Source organism: Lissotriton helveticus, chromosome 3_1 (genome assembly GCF_964261635.1).
Source record: "Lissotriton helveticus chromosome 3_1, aLisHel1.1, whole genome shotgun sequence".
Lineage (NCBI taxonomy): Eukaryota > Metazoa > Chordata > Amphibia > Caudata > Salamandridae > Lissotriton > Lissotriton helveticus.
Genome location: NC_136061.1, coordinates 1,173,927,597 through 1,173,937,141, shown reverse-complemented (window position 1 = coordinate 1,173,937,141; position 9,545 = coordinate 1,173,927,597).

Sequence of the window (9,545 nt, the reverse complement as noted above, 5' to 3'; positions counted from 1 at the left end):
GGTGACCTCGGACTCCAACCCCCTCAAGGACAGCGATTTCGTTCTCGATCCGGACAACCCCCTCCTGCTTAACCTTCCTAACATTGCTAATCAAGGAAAGGGCATGGCCCCGAATCACAGTTTTGTATGCTTCCCACAGTGTAACAGAGGAGGAGACGGTGCCCACATTATCAGCAAAGTAATGGTCAAGCGCTTTAACCAGTTCAGCTTTCACCTTTGGAACACGGAGATACCAGGGGTTAATCGGAGCCACTCGGCCCTCAGTCCCCAGCTTCATATCTATGACTAACCATAACGGGGAGTGGTCCAATATACCCCTAGCAAGGTGTTTTATCTCCCTGATAGAGGAGGCCTGTGAGGAGGGCATCAAGACATAGTCTAGTCTCGAAAGACTGCCGTGAGCCCCAGAGTGGAAAGTGTACTGCGACTGTCCCGGGTGGAGCAGGCGCCAACAATCAGTGAGCCCCAGAGTGTCCAAGAAGTCCCCCAGCCAAGATTGAGACCGTACATTTTCCCGGGGAGGGTAACGGTCACACATCCCTGACACTACAGAGTTAAAATCCCCTCCCACTACGAGCTGACCCTCAGGGACCCCCAGGAGCACTCTTCCCAGATCGGCAAAGGTAGTGGCCTGCAGACCAGGCGGGACGTAAACAGAGAGCAGGGTGATGACCTTCCCCTCCCAGCGTCCCACAATGGCGGCATAGCGGCCCCTATCATCAAGGACAATGTCGTCAATAGCAAGAGGGAGGGAGCTCCGTACCAGAATGCCCGCCCCCTAGAGCCAGCGGTGAAACTGGAGTGGGCCAGGAGACGGTATCCACGCCTATTCATCGCGTGGCATGTATTGCCAATCAAGTGCGTCTCCTGAAGCAACACCACATCAGGGGATAAACGCCGCAACAGTTGCAATGCCACACCCCATTTTATCCTGTCCCCCAACCCGTTGACGTTCCAACACAACAATTTAAGTCCCCTACCCCCATCCCAGAAACCAATCCTAATCCCACCCCGCACCAGACGCAACACTATATAGCAGGAGAACATCAACACTATGCCTTGAAGAAAACAAAGAAACACAAACTGCAGGCCCCCAACCCCCAAAGAACCCCTGAACATCTCGCCCCCCACCCTGCACCCCTGCGTAAGACTCAAGAGCCACCCCAACTTGCAGTGTGCCTGTTGCCCCATCACACAACTAGTCTACGAAAAGAACCCCTGAGGAGGAAGACTCACCCACCCCCCGCCCACACCCCGAAAAGACCAAACATTAGCAGGCAATAGGTGCATAGCATCAAACCACAGCTGAAAGTCAATGCGGTGGCCCGGGAGCCAGCGTCGCTCCCTATTCCCGCTCCACCGGGCCGCCCTCCGCTCTTCCGGAATGTCCAAAGTGTTCAGAATGTTCCTGCCCAGAGGGCAGCGTGTCAAGCCAGTCACCTGCGGCCCCAGGATGGTCGAAAAAGAATGTTCGATCCCTGTACACCACACGTAGTCGGGCCGGGAAGAGCATAGCGTACTTCATGTCTCTGTCTCTCAGCCTCCTCTTCACCCCTTGGAATCCGAGTCTTTGTTTCTGCACCTGCTGGGTGAAGTCCGGTTAGAAACTGGCCGTAGAGTTTTCAAAAGCCACAGGACCAGATTGACGCGATGCTTGGAGGATCGCATCTCTGTCTCGAAAATGGAAGATCCGAGCAATGATGGGACGTGGAGTGGCTCCCTGCTTAGGCGGGCCTCCCGGTATCCTATGCGCACGTTCCACGGCAAAGAACTTACTGAGGCCTTTAGGCGCTAGGTGGTTCAGAACAAGGTCCTCCACCAGCAGGTCCACCAAAGAGGCTTCCGATTTCTCCGGGACACCAACCAGACGGATATTATTCCGCTGCGCACAGCCTTCAAAGTCCTCCAGGCGCCGGGAGAAATAGTCATTAGAGGCTCGCAAGTTGCCGACTTCTGTCTGTAAATCGGAGACGTCAGTAACGAGGCTGGATGTTTTAAGGTCGAGTGATTTGACCTTCTCGTTGGTCTTCGCAAGATCAGCCCTGATCAGGGTAACATCGATGGCAACCGTGTCCAGCTTATGAGCCAGGGCCTCATACTGTTGACCCAATGTGGCCTTCATGCCAGCAATGGCGCCCATGACGTCCTTTAGCGACAAGTCCTCACCCGTCGAGGAATCCTCTCCGACGTTAATCGGGGATTTGGTCGGTCCACCCGGGGAGCCTTTGGCGAGGGTGTATCTGTCCATGACGTTAGACTGCACGGCACCCCCCCGTTTTTCGCCCTCGGGTTTGGTGGCCATCTTGGATATCGTGCCCCGGAGGGTTGCCTGAGACCTGGTGAAAATGGCTACACTCGGTGCGCCCGCAACAGTTTAAAAGCAGAAAGTGGGCACTCCACACCATTTAGTGAGCCACACTAGGCAGGTCCGCAAATGTCGAGATATGGTAGGGTGAAGGGCAACCAAGAGAGGCGGATCCAGACAGAGTCAGAGAGGTCGCAGGGCGAGAAACGAAACCGAAAGTAGATGACCGAGCCGAGGTGACTCAGGCGATCCGTTGTTGTTCGATTACTGTCCGGCTGGCAGAGAAGCAGAGCCCGGGGTGGCACCAGGGAGCAGGCCAACAATATTCCGAAGTCCGTAACCTCGGTTCCCGGAGTCCAAATCGAAATCTGGAAACAGATAAATGATCAGTTGGGCCGTGCCACAAGCGACCCGTCCTCTAAGTCAGGATAGGGTACAGGATAAACGGCGGAGGCGGCGAAGGTCCGGGAGCCCTGTGCTCACGCGACCATCTTGGTTGCGCACGAAGCTCCTCCTCCCTTTTCTGAAAACTTGAGCTTCCTCAGCCTCTCCTTGGCACTCTTCTTGCTGGCCTTTCTGCTCATGCTTTCAGTCATGCTCACACAGCAGGGTTGAACTGTGCTGCTGCACCTGGACATGAGCTTAGAATTTTGCTCAGGAGTATCCTTGGACACCATTTCCTGGGGTCCTTCAGCTCAACCAGGAAGTGTTTTCCATGTTTTTTTTTTTAATTCGCAATCTGCAAGTGCAATTTTGCCATGTTACTGCCCCGCTCGCAATTTGTGTAGGCAAAACGTGTTTTTAGCAGAGTTAGCTATTTGCGAGCCTTTAGTGACTCGCAAATAGACGAGAGCCAAAATTGCGATGCGAGTCATTAGCGACTTGCAATCATGTGGTGTCTTTCATTCGTAGGTACCATTTTGCGACTCGTAAAGTGCGAGTCTTGCGATTCGTAATTTTCAGCTGTCGTACATATGGCCCAAAGTGTTCGCAATTCAAAAAATGATAATTCTATACCAAGCATTTCATTAGGTGATATCACTGCATTGAGAAGTATTTATCAAAAGTGATAATTTTAAACAAAAATACATTCGTCCCCCATCTCTCACTCCAACCTGGACCACAAACCCATTAGTGAGCCAGGGGCAAGTCAGTTGTCATGTGCATCATATATGTAGGCTCTATTCTTATTTTACACAGAGCAACATTATAGTTCATTAAGTCAAACAAAAGAGAGATTTTTGTACAGCATGCATAGTCATGTAGTTCAAGGTTTTATGATATTCAATAATGAAAAACATAGGAGGCATTTCAAAATAAAATAATTGCCTAGGATCACACAATTTGGTCAAATGGCCAAAGCGGGATTGATCCCAGGTTTTCTAGGTTCACATTGTATAATTCAGCCACTAGATGAGTATCTTTTTTTGGGGGGATGTGGCCAAGCTGGCGGTGGAGTAACTGCTCATCTACAGAGCTCATCTTGCTGTGGCTGAAATTACTAGTAAAGTGGCCTCTCAGGGGGTGAGGCGACCTGGTGAAGCTGGGACAGTGGCGACTCCTTACCTGCCCTGAGGCTCTGAGAAGGCGGTGCACACCGAAACGCCCGGAGACTGGGGGTGGTCTCCGAGTGCTGGAAGCTGCAGCCCCAAGCAAGAGAGCCCGGATTCGGGCTGCCTGGTGGGCCCTGAGGAGCAGACCATTGCATGGGTAGCCGGGTGCCCTGCTGCGGGTGGAGCGGATGTCCTGGCTCTCATGGCGACCCGGCCTGGGGGTACAGTGAGCCGCCCGTGGTGCATCTCTGGCCATCTGCGCATGGAGGCCGCTGGATTGTTGAGAGAGGCCCGGAATTATGCCCAAGACCACATCGACGCGTTGACGCCTGGGGCTGGCTTCGGACGCTGGGGGCAAGCTGGTATGTCCCGCTCATTTGATTAAGGGACCCCTGGAGGATCGGCAGCTGTTAGCTGTGGAGTTTGTTGCCCGGTGGGCCCACCTTGGCTGCCCCATCGGTACAAAAGCTGCTGAGGGGAGTGCGGAGCCTGTCTCAGGTCGGCCCTTAAGACTGCTGCACTCCAGAGATTTGAAGGGGGCAGCTCTCTAGCAGGACCCCAAACATGTGGAGATTGTGGGTCCTGCAGTTGCCGGGGAGGCTCAGGCTGGCAGAGACCTCTGAGATGCATGGGCCCAGTGAACAAGAGCCCAATAAAGGATACAGTGGCTGGATTCTCCATACATTGGGCTATGGTAAAAGGAGCTGTACCCTGAGGACACACAGTCCCAGTCTCCTTAAGCGACAACTAGGGGGATCATATTGGCTTGCTGGGAGGAGTCACCTACAGTGCTTGCCAATGACCTGTACCTACGACACAGGGTCCAATGGGTTGGTACTGCATCGAGATGACATCCCACCGAGCGTAGGAGGCAAACATTAAGGATCTACTAAAAAAACCTGGAACCAGGAAAACAGATTGAACTGGCCCGGAGCAGCAGTTAACCCCCACCCAAGAGAAAAAAACTGACACGGCTGGACCAGGTGCAGATTACACGCCTCTTACTGGAACAATTGGTTTTTTGTTGTTGTTTTTTTTAAACAAAGTTTTATTGATTTTTGGTTTTTCTACATAGCATACATGAACATAGAAATGCAGAAATATACACCATTCAGCGTGTGACATCATACACAGCATATTCCAACAGTACACATGCCGTTTATTCCAAAAGCCCGCTTGTTTACATTTTGGGCTTTGCCATTATTTCGTACTTGCTTCATGACTGAGTTATCGCTAGGCCCAGATGAGAATATTGCGATATTACGACATCATGTCCATATCAGTACAAAACTCTTGCATGCATTTATATTGCTGTCCAGCCAAAACATAGAATACTGAAAACCCACAACTGTATTTCACCCTCCCCCCACCCTCTGATCCTGCATTGACATGGCTAGACGCACTCCAGAGTCGGCCATCAGCACTGGCTCTTCCATTGTCCGCGACACACTCATCCCTTTTCTGTTGACGCCCAGGGCCATGCCGCTCTCATCCGCAGATTCAAACACCACCCTGTGTGTTGCTAGTGATGGAGCGAGGTTTAGAATAAAATTTTGTTCTGACTCGCAAAGTTAAACTTCCATAATAAATAACCGTATTAATGAAGTTTGTGAATGAAAATACTAATCAACCTAGTTTAAAATGCATTACACGACACATGGGACTAAATTTATGTGCTCTACGTTGCAACTGCATGTTCGTGAAAAATAATAAACTAACCTTGTCTATTGTCTTTGTCAGTATTAAATGCAGCTGCATAACTAATGGCATGTGCTCATTTACTTGCTTATGTTTTGTCTTTTCTGTGGCAAAAGCTCGTGGAGGATTCTGTGGCCTATAAGAAGAAGGTAGATATAAAAAGCTGCTTTTTGTGCTAAAAGCCAGATAACATAAACTAATGGGTTAATATTTAGCAAAGAGGGTGGGTAACAGAATAGTTTTCATTACTCAAATTAATTAATGTCTTGTGTTTGTTTGAATACTAGCCTTCAAAAGAGAGGCCTAAGGCCTAGCGTTTTAAGTGGGTGTTTGGAATCCTGTCGTGATGAGCCGAGCACAGGAAAGAAAAGTGGAAAGTTTTGCCACGTTGATGTTCATCAGAAAAATAAAATAAATGAACTGTGCAAGATGAGCTCTGAGTTGGACAAACTCAAGGACAGGATGCGGCAAATCAGCCAAGCTAAGGAAGCAGCGAACTGTTATTTAATATTGTTGCATTTCCGAGGAAGCTAATGTCGTTGTGGACAAAGGACAAAGGCGTTTTAGAAAGGCTCAACTTTGGATTGAAAAAGGTGATGATCTCATATGGACTGACGTCTGTCAGCCAATTGGAACACTGGATGGCAGGAGAAAAATATACTTTTAGTGAGATTAGCTAGGCAAAAAGGTATAAAAGTTGCCCCCATGGGCAGGAGGGTGCTCCTCACTTTCCGGGTCCAGAGAGTCGTGATATGCTGTTGGACTGCTCACGTAAGGATAATAGGGTTAATTGACTTTTTCATTACTAGGTGAAGTGAGTTTAGATAGGGAAATAGCATTAGGAAATGGAAACTGTTGTTAATTAAAAATTCATGATTATTGAATATGCTTTTGAAATGTCAGTCTAATATGCCTTTTGCTTCAATAAAATGCTGCTAATCTGCTAATTTGCTAATAAATAAAGATTCCTATTAAAAATGCTCTTTCTTCGAATAATAAAGTAAATAAAATTAGATTTTGAAATGACATGCTGGTCTTGTTTATTCATGGTCTAGTTATCATCAGTTGATCCATTTACCTAAGTGACTTAATTAAAATGATTATTGATATAAACCATGGTTATGAAAATGACAATCTGCAGATGTATATAAATGTGTAAATACTTTTATAAATAGTTCTGATTAATTAGGTCACATGATTCAGTTACCCAAAATGTGTCTCGGTATTTTATGGGCCTTGTGAGTGATTTATGATTAATGGTGAGTATCATGGTGTTGGGTAGTGTTGTTGAGACAGATTTTCTATAGGGGCGCAATTCCTTGGTAGCAAAGTTACGGTTACTATGGTAACGGACATGCTACATGGTAGTTACATAGGATTCATGACTAAAACATGTTAAGTTTGTCAAGCTGTTATATGTTGTCAAAAAGGGTTTTTCCAGCAGTGTGAAAATTCCTAGTTGTGCCGGTACAAGAGTAGTGTAACAAGTGAAGTTGCACAGTGCATTTGTTCTGTTTCAAAATAGTGGTATTGTCATATATCACTAGTGTTGTGGACGTACAACACAAGTTTAGGGATTTTAGGTGTGTTAGGTAAAATGTATAGTGAGGATTGTCTATGAAATTGTAGCTTTCGAGTATAGGGACTTGGAGCCTGTTTTAAAACTCACTGCGAAAAGAGTAGTAGAATTTATCCAAGCTTGTGTGAAGGGTAAGGAAGCGTCGTCTATCTTACTGACAAATGTGGATTTCTATGGTTGGGGAAAGTCCTACCAACATTCATGTATGTATGGTTAGGAAAACTTTCCGTTTGAAAGTGTGCAAATGATTTTGTAATTACGATCAAGTCAAGCTTTGAATTGCTACAATTTGTGCATTCAGAGGGAAACGAGTTCGATATTACCTATTTGAAGGGTAGAGTAGTAATACTTTATCAACGACTGAATATTCTGTGAGAATAGTGTCGTCTATTCCACGCAGAGAATACTTGAATGATTGTAAAAGCTATCACTTTATTTTAGCAAAACAGACAAATTATTTGTTTTTCTGTAGTTACTAACTGATTTTCAATGAAAAGAATTGTTAAAATGGCGCTGTGAAAATATTTTGTAAAGGAGGGGCTAGTTTGTGGAGTGAGAGACAACGAAGCTGCAGCGGCAGTGTACGTCACAGGGTCCGCGCTGTGATTGGCTAGCATTCGTCACAGCTAGCGCACTGATTGGTTCACATGACCAAGACGAGCTGACAGCTGATTGGCTCATTCTGAAAGCAGTATTTCTATTGGTTGAGCAAGGTGGTGACGTAGTTTAACCTGATTGTCTTGTTGGTGAGTTTCGCGCACGGATTGGTTGGTTTTGCGGAACAACCAGGAAACACTTACGATCATTTAGAATTAAGCGGATTTGATTAAAAAACATGAGTTACTGCTACAAGAAAGAGGAAAGGAAGCCTTCATGGTTTCAGAAATTGAAAAATATATTTAAACCCGACAAGAAAATTGAAACGCGAGGTGGAAGATTACTTCATAAGTACAAAACACCCGCAGCTTACATGGAAGGTGAATATGGTTATCACACTTGTCTATGGATGGATAATTGGATGGAATATACCAAAGATGATGGTGTATTGGCTTGGCCAGAAGACGGGTCATTTCATATTAAAGTTTTGAAAAATTTGAGAGAAAAAATGATGGCTCTTGTGCCAAAGCCTAGACCTACTCAATTTGAAGCTTTAGTTGAATGGGAGGATGAGATGTTTGAACTCGAACTGGCTCGTCTTAGTCATGCGGGAGTTGGGGGCATGGTGCTGGCATGGCTTGCCTCGTTTCTGAAAGACCGCTCTCAGAGGGTTTTCCTTAGACCTTTTACATCAGTGGCTCAGCCTCTTCTGTGTGGTGTCCCCCAGGGCTCGGCCCTGAGCCCACTGTTGTTTAATGTTTATCTGGCTCCTCTGGCTAATGTGGTGGAATCCTGGGGTGTCAGGGTGATCTCTTACGCTGATGATACACAGCTTGTATTCTCATTTAAGGATCACTCTGACCCTGGGTTTACCAACTTCCGCCAATGTCTGAATAATATATGTACCTGGATGACTACCAATCATCTTAGACTTAATACAGACAAGACGGAGGTATTGTTCTTTAATCAGAGAACGACTATTTCCCCGAACCTCTGGTGGCCGACTGTGCTTGACCCCCCGCCTATTCCTGCCTCCACGGTCCGCAACCTTGGCTTTCAGTTTGATAACACGCTCTCCTGTATCCCCCACATTAATAAAACCACCGCCGCCTGTTTCGCGAAACTGGGCATGATAAGAAAGATCTTTCCTTACCTCCCTTTAAATGCTCGTAGAACTGTGGTCCAGGCGTTAATCACCTCTCACCTGGACTACGCGAACAGTCTCTATGCTGGTGCCCCTATGTACCAGATTGAGCGCCTGCAGATTGTGCAGAACGCCGCGGCCAGACTCATCGGCAACATCCTCTATCGTCAATCAGTAGCATCTTACCGTAAAAAACTCCATTGGCTTCCTGTCACTTGTCGCATCCAATTCAAGATTTTAACACTTGCTTTCCGAGCCCTGAATAACTCTGGTCCTGATTATTTGAAAAAGCGAATTGTCCTCTCTCATTCTATCAGATCTCTTCGTTCTAACAGCCTTCGTCTGCTGGTTGTTCCACGCTTCCGTCTCTCCAGGATGGGCGGAAGAGCATTCGGAGTTTTGACGGCCAGACTCTGGAATAAACTTCCATTGGATTTAAGATTTGCTCCTACTGAATCTGTTTTCCGCCGCAAACTCAAGACATGGCTGTTTTCCTCTTAATTGCTCTGTTTTTCCTGGGTTTGTTTCCTTTCTGAATTTCAGTCGTTAGCGCCGGGACACCCCCTCGGGGGTAGCCGAGCGCTCTATAAATTTCTTAAATAAAAAAAAAATTAAAAAAGCAGAGGTATAACAAAAGGGCCAAAATTAGATATTAACAGGGAAACTCAT